General features: G+C 40.4%; 1 protein-coding gene across 1 annotated transcript in view; it reads left to right on the plus strand.

The window, feature by feature from the left end:
- The window catches only part of LOC139995838 (chromobox protein homolog 5), a 193,930-nt gene that overhangs the window by 145,225 nt on the left and 33,747 nt on the right, over window positions 1-14,958 (plus strand). The window lies entirely within an intron of this gene.

Here is a 14,958-nt window from a genome sequence, read left to right on the forward strand (position 1 = left end):
AAAGATTCTTTCTTTTTGTACGAACGTCCAGTGTCGTCGTCGACCTATCACCGACGACTTTTCTTAAACTTTATCAACTTTTTATCACTTTCTTCGTATAGACTATTTGTACGACGGAACAACAGTCATTTTGTGTAGTTTTTTACCGAACATTTTTTGAAGAAAAAAAAAAAAAGAAAAACAGAAAAGTGCTCCTCCACGAGGAACAAACTGCACACGCTGGTGCGGTCGTAGAAAGCACGCTCAGGCATAATAATATACAGTAGCAGACGAAATACACGAGATGAAAATTCGTATGAGAAAACCGACACGACGATGGACGAACGACGAGAACTTTCAGCGAAGCTACGCTTACCGTCGCGGTATTAGAAAGAAAGTAGACAGCGAAACAAAAAGAGAAATACAGAAACAGCGCACAGAAGAAGAGGCGAAGGACGCGTCTAACGCGTAACAGCTACGCGATTCGCGAGCAAACTTTCGATGAAACGGCAGAAGATACAAAAAACGAGAAGAGACACACACAAAAAAAGAAAGGAAGTGAATAGAAAGGAGAAAGAACTCCGAAAGAGACTCGATGAAATAGACGATTCGCCACGTACGACACGGTGGCCAAAATTTTAAGTAAAATCTTCCATTTCCGCGCACGTTTTAGATACATCATCATCGTACATAGCAACGACGCACATCATCTTTCTTACAGTTGGATCTACCACATAGTTGAAGGATCAGCGTATCCGCTCGACGCCGAACGAGCCGACAAAAATCGTTCGGCGAAGATGGAAAGGAGACGCGTACGTACACGCGTACTCTCGACCAATGAAACACGAAAGGCACAGGTTTCCGGCGACCCATCCTACCGTTGCGACGAAAAGCTCGAAGAAATCGAGGAGAATACGATAGAGTCCACGCTACACAATTTTTAACGGATCCAGGTTGCCGAGGTGAAATTCCCATCGACTATATCCCACCACTCGTGTACGAATAAGATCCGCGCTGTCGCAAAACGTTCTCGATCGCAAACGTTCAACAGCGTCACGCTCGACGATCTTTAATCGATCTTCAGACAATCACAGCTCGATCCTTCCAGTTTTGCTTTTCAATGCTTTACCGTCGTCGATGTCTATGCAACGCAACATCCATCGTATATCGCGCATTCTCTTCACTCGCTCGTAGACCCCGAGACCAACAACCTTTAAAAGAAAAAAGAAAAAAAAAAAAGAAAATGAAAAAAAATCAGCAAAAAGACAGCAAGGGTGTACGATATCCGTCATTCTCCTTCGCGGGCATTGCTCGGCTGTCTTCGATGCATACCATTATACAAACGAGACAGAAGATAATATCAGGGTGGTTTACGCCGATGTCACCTTACAATATACATATTATTACGCATTACGACGAAGAAGAAGAAGAGGAAAAATAAAAAGAAAAAAAAAAAAGAGAAACCGAAGGGATCGCGATCGGTTCGATTCGTCATCGACTTACACGATCCTAATACTAAACACGCAAGAATATAATATATTTATATATATATTATAGAATATATATATACGTGCAAACGATTCGTGCACGCGGTTCGTGTTCCGCGCAGAGATTTTTACAATAGTAACGTATGGGTTATTATACAACGCTACTTTGAGCATAGAAATACGAGAGATAATGATAATATCGAGAGGCGATCATTCGCCCGACACGTCGTTGCGAACAACTGATCAAGGTTACAACACTTGGTATTTCTTTATTGATAACGATAATAATAATAGTGATAAATGAATAGTAATAGTGGTAAGGGATATAGAGTTTATCGGGGAAACGACTCGAACGGTAATTCGTTGCGCGTTACCGTTATCATCGTTTCACCGTGAAGACGAGATCGCGCGCGCGTATAAGAGAGGACAGGGGAAAATAGAAAGACGAAAACATACACTGACAAACCCTTGTGAGAAAAGGGTGTGGAAGATTATTTTGGGCTTTAGTATTAGAATTTCGAGGTAGCCGGAGTCAAATGTGGCAGTTCAGATTTTCGTAAGATGGCGAAATAGACCGCCGGTATGTCAATGGAAAGAGATAGAAGCAGTGGCACAGGAAAACAGATTACGGGGGAAATTTCGTTTTGCCGGTGGTCGTCGTTCGTGTCGGCGTTTCGTTTGGCGGGCAAAGTTCGCTCGCGGTCCATCGACTGGCATCGATCGACCAAGGTTGTCGTTCTTTTTTTCTTTTTTTTTTCTTTTTTCTTTTTTTTTTTTTTGCCCGTCGAACGAGACGCGGCACGAACGCTTTGGCCGGGAAACGCCGAGGACGCGAGATGGAATCAGGGCTGCTGAATCATATAATTCCGGGTCGGGAAACGGTTGCGAACCGAATACGCGGCGGTAAACGAGGGCCTTATTGTATACAATTTGGGCATTGTTGTTAATGTAACAGGTTCAAGTGATATCGGTAAGAGATAATATATCGGATAAGGTTTCTTTTTTTTTAAGGCGCGTGGCACGCGCGAATTGGGCGCGTAAAGAGGGATGAAAAAATTTGGTGAGAAAGAAGCGGAGCGAAAGGGAAACTAGAGCGAGCGTGTGAGAGAGCGAGAGAGCTGTTTGATTGGATGATGAAATACGCAGAAACATAATCTTTAAGCAGAGTTAGGAAGCTGAATAGAGTGAGAGACAAGTTTAAGAGCGAAGACGCGTCTTTTTTTTTTCAAAGAAGTCTTAATATATTATCTATTATTAATCCTATTGTTGCCAATAATGGGCATTATGAAGAAAACCGCGCGGGTATGTAACTTATTCTCTACACTGCATTTACACTCCCCCGAATTTCCCCAAGAAGACCTTGTATGCATATATAGTAAACACACATTATACACTATACACTTGTTGTACATAGATATATATTATATGTAAAGCTTAAACTTATTAACGAAACAGATTTAGTCGATGTGTAACGGATAGAAGAGGAATATGCAACCCGTGAAAAATAGCCGTTTCGTCGCGTATGGGTGAAAAGAGCGAATGAAGTATTTTTCTTTTCTTTTCTATTTTTTTTCTTTCCTTCTTTGAGACGAGCGCCATCACGATACCGCGCTTTTGTTTTTCTTTCATTTAAAATATAAGCGAAAGTGTTTACACATGGTGCCGCATGTTATATACGGGTAACGCGTGACCCTGTGACTACCGTTCCACCGTCGTCGCTCTCGTCTCGTACTTCGATGCAGAAACTTCAACGATTAATTATCCGTGCGCAGGTAGGCGCACGCCAACTTTCTAACATCGATCATCGTTATACCGAGAACCGATCGGATATTATATACAAATATATTAATATATACATATGTAATTAGAGCTTGGTTCGAACGATGCTCGTCCGAAACCGGATGAAACATATGCACACACACTGCCCGATGAATGCTGTACATAAGAGAAACTTATTTTGCCAGAAACGCGATAAACAGAAAATAAGATAGAAGAACGAGACAGCGTTCCAACGAACGATACCGACACGATCGGTCGAGACGCGTCGATCTTGCTTCTCATATCGAAGGACCAGGATTTCTCGAAGAGATCGATTCCCCGATGACTGGATCTCTTTGATCTGTCTCGTTGAACAACGCCGATCGGCAATAATATACGTAACCAAGTTACACCAGTTAGTGGTGTCGTCACTGCCAAACGAGACGAGACAGCGGCTCGACGAAACATACAGCTACAACATTCTCTTAATCGTTGAAATATTCACGCGACACGCTAAACAATAACGACCGCAAAGGACGAGCGAAGGATAATATCGTATAGTTGTGTGCCGTCGTTCATATCGATGCTCTCTCCAGCGAACTCGAGCGACGATCGAGGATCGCGTCGAGTCGAAAGAAAGGACGCGATCGGTCGTCGCCAATCGAGACGAGATGAGTAATACTAAAACCCAAAATAGCTGTTTCCGGCAGTTGGACCGATCGAAGGAAGTCGCACTAGAGACGGAGAGAAAAGGCACGTTAGAAGAGAGAGAGTGAGAAGTTAAGAGGAGAGAAAGGGAACGATGTTAACGAGAAGGGAGAGCTTGTTTTTCATTCATTCGCTACCTCATGGTTTAACTACCGTGTATCTTTTCTAATCTGGCGGGAAACAAAGGCACCGCAAAGCGGAGAGATGGAGGAAAGAAAGCAAGAACGAAGAAAATACAAAGAATACGACGCTGCAAAGCGTACAAACAACACAGATTCGTATATATATATATAGTTGTTCGCGTTTTCCACAATTTTTTTTCTCTTTTATTATTTTTTTTTTTTTTTATTACCGAGCAATTTTATCAAGCGGAATCGTTTCGCGTGGGAGTAGGTCGCTGAACGACAACGCGCCGTTAGAGTATAAGTATCGTTCGCGAGTGTTTTCTTGCGATTTTTTTTTTTTTGCACCGATCCTTGGTTTTTCTGGTTCTTCTTTATCTCCATTGATTCGTCTCGCGTTCTTTCGTTCGACGCGACCGTTTACCATTTACTTCTTTGATCGCAAGAAATGTTTATACGCGTTCTTCGTTTTTCCTGTTCGGTCTACACGTTTGTTTCGCACGATTGCCACGTTCGTGAATGTTGTTCTGTTAACCCGTTTGCCCATACATTTTATAACTTCCTTTTTATACATATATATAGATATATATATAGATATTTAAAGCATTTATATCTTATTTTTCCGTTGTTACAAACAAATACGCGCAAACTACACGCAAACACGTAATAATACACGTGCGCACGCATGCCAAGTCTCGTGCCAATCGTACGCTGCAGAGAAGTTCCAACAAACTGGAAAGTAGAGAACCGTTCGATCGCGAGACTCGAGTCGGTTCACCGATCGACGCTTACTTATATCGCCGCACGTATTCCTTCGTTTAACGAAAGAACACGGGCAGAAGAAGAAGGGCACTACGAACGCTCTACGCGTACTTCGTTTATCGTACGCACCGAAGCACCGAAGTGTCCGAGTCGAAACAGTTTCGTCAGATTGGACGACCGAAAAAAAGTACGAATTACGAATTTTTATTTTCCTCTTTTCTTCCTTTCCCGGATGTCTCTTTTTTTTTTTTTTTTTCTTTTTCGTTTAGAAAAATCGTTTCGACGTTGGCGCTAGACGTTCGAACGCGTAGAAAATACCGTTGCGAGTATGCAGGCGATCGCGGGACCATATTAATTAACCAAATTAACGAGAAGACTATCATTCTTATATAGCAACGTAGCGAATGTTTCTAGCACTCGCCGGAACTCGATCAACGGAAATCTTCGCTCGATTGATAATTGCTTTAATGACCGTTAACGATTCAACTGACTCGGAACTGTTGGAACTCGGTACTCGGTGCTGGTGCAGCGTCTCTCGAATCGTGTACGAGGAAACATCGACTTATCAAAGGACGATAGATACGCGTAGAAAAGCAAAACAACAAGCAAATTCGATATCGAAACAGCAAACAGTCGGAGCAGCCCATTGGCGAGAAAAGAAGAATGCGCGGAGAGAAAGAGAAAGAGTTAGAGAGAGAGAGAGTGAGAGAGAGAGGGAGGGAGTGAGAGGAACGATGGAAAAAGGGCGAGATCGATCTTTCGACAACGAGAATATTATTCGACCCTTCTTGCTCGCCACTGCTGGCAAACGAACGAAAATCATCGATCGATAGAATTTCGGTATTTACCAGTATGCATTTGCGCGAACTCGTGGCCTATCGAGCTAAATCATCGGGAAAAAGGGGAAGAATTTACACACGTATCGACGCGAACCAACTTCAAAAGATTTTCACGACGAAGAAAATTACGATAGAACGTATAAATAGAGTACTTTTCGACGCACAACGAGCCAGACTCGATGGACGAACGATCGGGCGGCAGAAGCTACGCCGGATCGGTGTGGTCGCCTGCTCGTGAAAGAGAAGCAAAAGGAAAAACTTGTTCGGACATGAGAAATGGGATAAAAGCAGATAGTAAAATGCAAAAGTGACTCCGGCACGCCGTTTCGACACGGTGCTGCGGAACGTGCTGTTACGTAATGGGCGAAAAGTATAGGTGCGCAGGCGGACGACGATCGAACGAGAAGGGCTGGACGACAAACTGGACAGGCAATGATAGAAAATAGAGCCGAAAATAACGGATCATCATCACATTGACAGCAAAGGGAGGAGGACAGCTTTTCGTTTTGTATACACATATATATTATATACATATATTCTATATTGTAGAATATAGGGAAAAAGTGGACTGTGTGAAATTACAAAAAATAAAAAAGTAAAAAAACAAAGAATTACGAGATAGAAATGGAAGGGGGAAAAACTGGCGCGACCCTCGGCACGACGCCAGGGCGGCTGTACAAAAATGATATAAAAAAAAAAAAGAAAAAAAAAGTAAAGATATTCTACTTCAATTTACCGAATTGCATCAAACGCAAAAGAAAAAGGGAAACTGATTTAACAATCTACGCATACTTCAACACACACACGCATACTATATATACGTACATTATATATATATGGATATATAGATATATATAAATATACGTACATTATTATACGCACGTCTAGGATGGTATGTGGGATCTTTGAACGGAGGAGTGAGTGAGAAATAGAAAAAGGTAGAAAAGGATCCGACGAAAGACGATGTGGGCAAGGAAAAGAGAGAGGAGAGAGAGATATTCATGTATTTTTCTGAACGATGGTTACATGCATAACGAACTAAATAACCAAAACGGATAGCTAATCCATAAATGAAAATAGAACGGCGACACGCGCCGTTTCATTTTTTTTTTTTTTTTTTCGTCGCGAAACCGATCCCAAGGAAGAAGTACAATCTCTGAATCGCTGAATAATTCACAGAAGATTGAGAGAAGGATGATTCTTGAGCGGAAAGGGAACAACGCAAAGTATCGCTAAATAATAAGAAACAAGCGGAAAAGATGTTACTTGGAAGTTAACACGTGCTTGGAAAGAAAAAGAGAGAACGCTATTTTCTTGACGAAAAATAAAATAATACAGAAGTCGCGCATTGCCGACGGAGACAACCTCCGCGCATGCATTTATTGCATCGTACATGCTAATTTGGATATAATCATGGTTTTTTTTTTTTTGTTTTAATATTTGCGCTACCGCAGGGCTTGTCGATCTTCGTCACTCTGGTCGCCTCGATCTGTATTTTCGATCGTTGACCGATAATGACGTAAAGTCGAAGGATGTGATAGAAATCTAGTGAAAAAAGGAGAAGAGAGAGAGAGAGAGAAATGATTCGATGAACGAGGCGCGACGAACGCGAGCCCTGCGATTACGATAATTTCACCGTAATTAATTCATTTTTTTGTCTACTTTAGTTTACTTTAATTGCTAATATTCTACTATTAAAAAAAAAACTCCTACTATATAATCATTTACCACTATGGAATACTTTACTATTACTATCGTTAACTACTACTATTACTACTACTAGTATTGCTTCTGCTGCTAGTAGTACTACTACTACTATTATTTCTACTACTTCTACTACTACTACTACTACTACTACTACTACTACTACTACTACTACTACTACTACTACTACGCTATTACTACTATCTACGATTTACTATTACCGCCTATATATTTTTGCGTTTTGAATGATTTGAGGAATTTTTTTGCTACTTTCGTGAATTCCGCGTAAGGCCCCATAAGAGAAAAAGAAAACTCGCTCTTTTTTCTTGATCCGAGAAGCTCGTTCCGGCAATGCCTGACAGGGTACCAAGATTTCATAACTATTTTTCCGTTTACTAGGTTTTTTTTTCCCTTTCATTTGAAATGATCACGTAGTATCGTCGAGGCACATGGTGTATGTTTTTTCTTTATCACTATATATATATATATACACACACACATATGTATATGTGCATATACACGTGTGTGTGTGTGTATATATAAATACACACACACACACACACACCTTTATTTTTTTTTCTTTTCTTTTGGTTTCTTTTAAATTCGAAAACGGGAAGGAATTAGACAGATGGGACGTAAAGGGATTGCTGGTAAAATTTGATTTGGCGACGGGCGAGTGATCTAAGAAGGAAGAAAAAACGAGGGAATGGACTCATAAGATATGGCGTATAATAATAATCTTAATGCTAATAATAATAGTAATAATAATGCTAATTCTAATGGTAACGATAAAGAAAAAGCTGATCGCAAGTACGAAATTGTTGACGCAGTTGATAGAGACCCGTGAGCGCGCGCCGCGTTTAGAGTGAGAGAAACGATTTGTCGAAGTCGGCTTAAAACGAGAGACAGAGACGGCCTGTTCAATCGAGAAGAAATTCGATAATTAAAAACGCGGAGAAAAGAAAGAAAAAAGAAAAAAAAAGTAAAATGGAAATACGATTGACAGGCAGGCGCGCGTTTTCTCGACCGGTGGGAATAACGCGCGTTTCTTCTTTCTGGTTTTCGATTATAAAATTTATTTTTCTCCATCGTCACGTTTCAGTTCTAATCCTCGGGATGATCCCCCTTTTTTTTCCTTTTTTTTTTGTGTGGTATTGTTCTATGTTTTATCATTATTATTATTATTATCGTCGCCCTACTATTTTTTTAAGCTCCTTTTTCCCCGAATTTCTTTGATTTTTCTTTTACTTATTATGGTCTTTGGTAGAATCGACAAATTCTGTTATTTTCTTTTTATGGTTTTTTTATAAATCATTGGAAATCGCGTACTCACTTTCGAACTCACACTCTTACACGCATACATACGTATATACACGGGCGCGTGCACGCGCCAACACACACACGAAAACACGTACAAGTGCACGCATAGGAAACGCGTTAAGAGCTACATTTTCCGATCATTCGAAGGAAACAAATAAAATCTATGGTGTTTTTAGTGGATAATATTTAAATACTATATGGATAATCATTAAGTACATCAAGCATAGAGGTTAAAGTACATAGACATTAAGGCAGGAAAAAAAACATATATCTAAGCGGGTTGCTCCCCTCCGGATGCAAAATTTCTGCTTCGGTGACAGTCCGACCATCGTGTGGAAGGAAGAGAAACATCGAGAGAAGAAAGTCGCGTGTGTCTTGCTTTTCGAAAGATCGGCCAACGATCGAGGAACCGAAGGAAGGGAAAGGAACAACGGCGCTTTCGACTTGAAAAGACTCGTTTTCGACCTGAAGAGACAACGAAATTGAATAAACGAAATTCGCGTTCGACGAAGAGGCTGGTGAAAAGTCGAAGAAAAACGAAAGGGAAGACCAGAGAAGAAGAGGAAATAGCTGCGTTTCTCGTTTCTTTTCTGGAGGGAGAGCACCCGCTAGCGAGTTTGGTTTAAAAATTAGTAGGTGAACGTGAGGAATTGCCCTGTATCGTTGAAAACGTAAAGAAAGACGATTCGAAAACCATAACCGGACTATAAATTCGACGAAGTGAACGAAAAACGAACGAAAGAAAGTGGAGAAGAGGGAAATCACATTTGGGAAAAAGGGAAATGAAGGTAAATTTTTTTTTTTCTTCTTACGAGCACAGTAACAGTGGGATTAGCCGTGCGTGTAAACAGAATAGACGAAAGGAAAGTTGAGATTCAGTTTTTCTTCGCACAGGTCAGAATTTTCCTAACGAACCCGCGCATCTTTTTTCCGATCGAATAATTCGTCAGCATACACACACTTGCATACGGTTAGATGATAAACAGCGTGCGTTGGAAAACGCACGTACACGTGCATACGAATACACGCAAATAGAACCGTCGCGCATGCAAATGCAAATACCGAAAGAAAGAAGAAAAACGGGAAAACGTATATACACAGATGAGAATAACGAAGAATATGACGAAAGAAGAATAAGAAGAAGAAGAAGAAGAAGAAGAAGAACAGAATCAAAGAGACCGATTCTCTCCGCCTGTAATAAGCGTTTAAGAGTTTATTATCGTACCAGATTTACCATAGAAAAGCTATATTATATATATCGGATACATATATATATATATAGATTATTCTATATATCTACACCGTAATAACGTCATATATATTTTGTCAGTCTTTTCTTTGTTTTTTTTTTTTTTTTTTTTTTTTTTTAAGTAAGCTATATAAGAGGGAATATTCGCAGAGGGGAAAAAAGAAAAAGAGATAAATAGATAATACGAGAAAAAGATAGGGAGAGAGTTTAAGACGTTTTAAAATAGAAACGAAAGACGCGAGAATAAGAGTAGCGTGGAGGAAGCTTGCAAAGAGCGGTGATAAAACGGGGATAGAGATCGCAAATAATAATAGTATAATAATAATAATGGAAACCGGATGGCATTTAAAGGTACCTATTAATTAAATAACAATTATTATTAATAATAGTAAGGTTTAACGCAAAACGTTCTAACGCAAGAGTGTCCATGCAACAAGAGTCTTTCTCCGACCTTTTTCTCCGATACCGTTTCTTTTTTCCATACTATCTTTTTTTTTTTTCTCTTTTCTTTTCTTTCTGTAAAGTTAAACACCGTTATCGGACGAATTTGTTAAACGCAGTACTCTTCTTACATTTGACACGTATGCCGCATCTGTGAAAGCGTGACATTGATATACAAATCATAAGTGCAATAGTTGTTACAATAGAACCCATGGGATTTTTAGAAAGGCGTCGCCGTGCCGGCCGATCTCGTCGGCGTCACAGGGCGTCGAGACAACGTTCGCCGTCGCTTCCCCTGACCACATATTTATTACTTTATCGTCTCGCGATCCTTCTTCGTTCTCGTGTCCACCTGATCTCGTCGTCGTCGTCGTTGTTTCCCGCTTTCTTTCTCTATATTTTCATTCCCCTTTTTATTCCTATCTTGTTCGTCCATCCAACACTTCCTTGAGCCGTCTGGAAGGACGCGAGAGACTTGGGCCTTATGAAACGTTTTTAAACGGAAAGGAAAGCGACGCCGTTGGACGCTCGACGCCCGCGACGGGGGTGGCCGTCGCGCCACGTCTCAACACACTACTACCTCGCAAATTTCAGAGCTACAAAGCAGATATTACCGTACCTCAATTACACGCATATACGATAGAGAACGCAGAGAAAAATGAAACTAGCCAGCGACAGGAACATAGGGAAGGAAGATAATGGAACAGATAAATACGAGATAACGAAACGATTGATATGATAAAGGATGAAGAACAATCGTATATAGGGAAGAATATATAGACGATAAGCCACGTTTCAGTTGTCGGATATATATCTCTTTCTTTTATCTTTTGTGTCTTTTGTTTTTTTTTTTTTTAACCATCTTATAACACCATTGTGATGTACACACACACGCATAGGGAAAACCCAGTTAGAGATTTCTTTCTTCCGATAATCATGCGTGTAAAACGATGATCCGCACGACGATATATAGCTGTTGCATCGTGTCGTTGACGTTTGATACGCGCATGGAGATTTTGCACGATCGTAATCGACGCGAACGAGGAGACCGCCGTTACAACGTTACCACGTTGTAATCACTGATCATTGTTCGACGAATTTCAACCGCGAATATTTCAATTCTTACGTCTCGCAAACAGATAGCATCGTAAACGTGTACAGTCGCTCTATATATATATATATATATTTATATATATAATAATCCTCGTCGATCGATTCGATCGGACGAATCCCAAGTTCTACGGTCTTTGTTCGATCTGTTTCGTTTCCTTCGCTCGTTTCGCATGGGACGTGGACGAGTTCGAAAGCAACAGCGCAGATAGGAGAGATATATATAGATATATAATATTATACATATACTCGATGGTTAATAATAATAATAATAAAAAGAAAAGGAGAATTAAGTCGCGCGCGAGAGAGAGAGAGAGAGAAAGAAAGAAAGAAAGAGAGAGAGAGAGAGAGAGAGGAAGATCGCAAGCAGTAAGGAATAATCCAGCAAGAGAAATGTCCCCAACCCTATCCACAGACCCCCTCCCCCTTTCTACAATAGGAAATAGTTGAACGTGAAATAGCGATGATAAAACAATTATGAAATAGAATTATTGTATTCGCGAGCTCTGTCGAGGCGGAGGGCCTCTCCGTCGAAACAACGCGCGAGACCTCCATTTTTATTTTTTCGCGATTCTCGCTCGTTGCTGCTCGCCGGAGGCTCTCCTTTCTGAATGTACATAGTGTGAAGTAGCTAGAGTTTCTCGTTTCTCGACGATCCCTTCCCCACGTTCGAACCACGTTTTGCCTCCTATCGATACGAAGATGCCCGAGTCTCGTTGAACGTTGAACGTTGAACGTTGCCTGTTTCTCTTCTCACGCCGTCGCCCCCTCCGCCCTTCGCCGTTTTTTATCAACAAACCGTAGAAAACCGAAATAATCGTACACAGTTAAGAAATATATCCTGATACATCGTGCCTCGAGAACCTGCCGATCGGATGCGCGAGTCGAACAAAACGGATCCGATCGTTCGATCGTTCGATGCTCGTCTTTATTTGTTTGAACGAACGGGACGTAAAGAACGTATCGAACGTAACGTAAACAGTATCCGTTGAAATAGTTGATGGAATCGTTAACTAGCACGCGTCACTGCCAACCTTCGAAAAACCATCTCGACAGCAATAAAAAGGTGTCGTCTCGTATCCGGTAGCCAGCGGGGGTTCTCGTAATACGACTTCTGCGAAGTAAAGATATTAATTATTCTATAATATAGAACTGTAAAGACAGGATTATTGTAAATGCGTGATTATCGATTACGGGCGTGTAGAGGAAGAGAAAGCAACGAGAGTCGGAACGTCGATAGGTAGGCGTGTGTAGGCTTCGACAGATTTCTAACTTCTTCTTTTTCTCTGTTGTGTCCATCGTCGAAGCGGAAGAGATGGACGAGAAACGAGGCACTCTACGGTCGTCAGAGCAAACAACCTGTTATATTTCGTCGCGCCGAATTGCCCGAGAGCGTCCAGAGAACCGCCGAGAACAAGACACAGCGTAGACAGAGAGAGAATCGCTGAGAAGCTGAATTTTAGGCGCGAGAAAGTTTTCAGACAAAAGAGCGAGAAAGAGAGAGAGAGAGAGAGAGGTAGAGAGAAAAAGAGAAGAAAACGGGTATATGGATCGATCGGTTGCTCGGCGACTCGCGGACTCGTCTCGGGCTCGGTGGACGATGATTTGTTATTATACCGAAATCTGTTAGTTTTTTGTCCTACATATTAGCGTTAAAATAGAATGGGAATAGTAGAAATGCCGTTGTGTTGTTTTTTTGTCTCTTTTCTTTTTTTTTCTTTTTTTTTTTTTTTTAAAGAGAACGAAGAAGATGAAAAAGAAGTAAATGTAATTACGAATCGACGATTTTTGTCATCGTGGGTATAATATAAACACAGACGATATCGCGAAACACGGGAGAAAAGGTGAATGGAAAAAAAAAAGAAAAAAGAAGAAGATAAAGAAACGAAAATGGATTTTGAAAAGGTAACGAAAATTAAACGAAACGATATTAATAATGGGCATATTATGTGAATTCGATTCGCACTACCGATTGAAAAGATACAGGAAAAATCGGGCGAGACGCCGATGTACGCGCGTCTTTTTCATTTTGTAACGCTCATGCGCCAGCTAACGTCGCTTTTCTTTCTTTTGGCTAAACGCGCGGACAAAGCTGCCGTTTTGTTCGTGCCATCGAAATTCGAAAGTTCGCGAGAGAACGAGAAAAATCACTTTTCGTGTGTTTGCTTTTGGCAGAAGGAAAAAAGGGAGAATTCGTGTACGCTTCTTTCCCTTCGTATCTCCACAAAATTTATCGCTTTTTAATTATTATCATTATTACTACTACTACATTACTACTACTACTACTACTACTACTACTACGCTACTACTACTATAACTATTACCATTATTATTCGTATTATTATTCTTATTCTATTATTAATTAAGAAAATTACGGGGAACGAAGAGCGAAAGAAATCGATGTTGAAGCGCGCGCGTGAGCGAAGATGCACCGTGATCATCAGCGAGCGATACGCTCGACGAGAACAATTCCTCACAAATAAAGATGATAAAACGTAATTAAAAATAAAGATAAATAAAGTAATATTATAGATGAGAGAAAAAGGGAGTAGTAATGGTGAATTGAGGGAAAAAAGAACACACCCACACGCAAACGAACGACAAACGCAGCAAGACCGATTTGCTTAATCGCGAAATTTTATTAACTGTGTGTAACTCTCAAAATAAAAATCTATTTGAATGTAAACGCGTTACGCAAGAGAGGAAAGGAGAACGGTATTACTAATAAATATTATCAGTTATTCCTAAAACGAGTAAACTATAGAAAGAAAAAAAAAAGGAAAACGAAAAGCTGGACACACTTCATAAAATAGATAGATTTCAACGCAGGCAAAAGGACTTTCTTCATTCGTTTTTTTCTTTCTTTTTTTTTTTTTTTTTTTCTTGGTCCCCCAGTTTCATCGTAAACGCGCATAATAGTACGCGTTTGTAGATGCCGCAAACAAGCCGAAGAAAAATTAAGGAACTTGTTAAACAGAGATAGATGAGGGGGATGATACGTCCTCCGAGTTCAGGAAAAATAGTTTAAACGTGTTTCACGACGGTCAGAAAAGAGAAAGGAAGGAGATGGAAAAAAAAGAGCGAAGAGTAGCCAGTGTAAAATTTTCCCGTTTTTTTTTTTTTTTTTTTTTTTTATATATGTCCAAGTTCGTATCTCAAACTCTCAGAAAGAAAAGAACGGAAACGCTACGATCGTACTTTTTCGAAATTCTCTTTCGTACCTTCGCATCTTGGACGATTTCTATCGATCTCGGAATAATATCCAGCTAAAGAGAGAAAAAAGAAAGGGAAAACAAAGAAAAAGTTCCTAATCACCGATCCTTTTTTGCCATTTCTATTCCCAGACATAGGAATTTTTATTCGTTCGTCGACACCGTTCTTCGATCGATTTGCACGAGATCTTCCATTGTTACCGTTTTCAACGTTACCTTCCACTTTGTACTTCTTGTTTTCGTCTTCCCTTGTCTGTCCATCCCGTA

The sequence above is a fragment of the Bombus fervidus genome, chromosome 16 (assembly GCF_041682495.2).
Source record: "Bombus fervidus isolate BK054 chromosome 16, iyBomFerv1, whole genome shotgun sequence".
In the NCBI taxonomy this organism is placed as follows: Eukaryota; Metazoa; Arthropoda; class Insecta; order Hymenoptera; family Apidae; genus Bombus; species Bombus fervidus.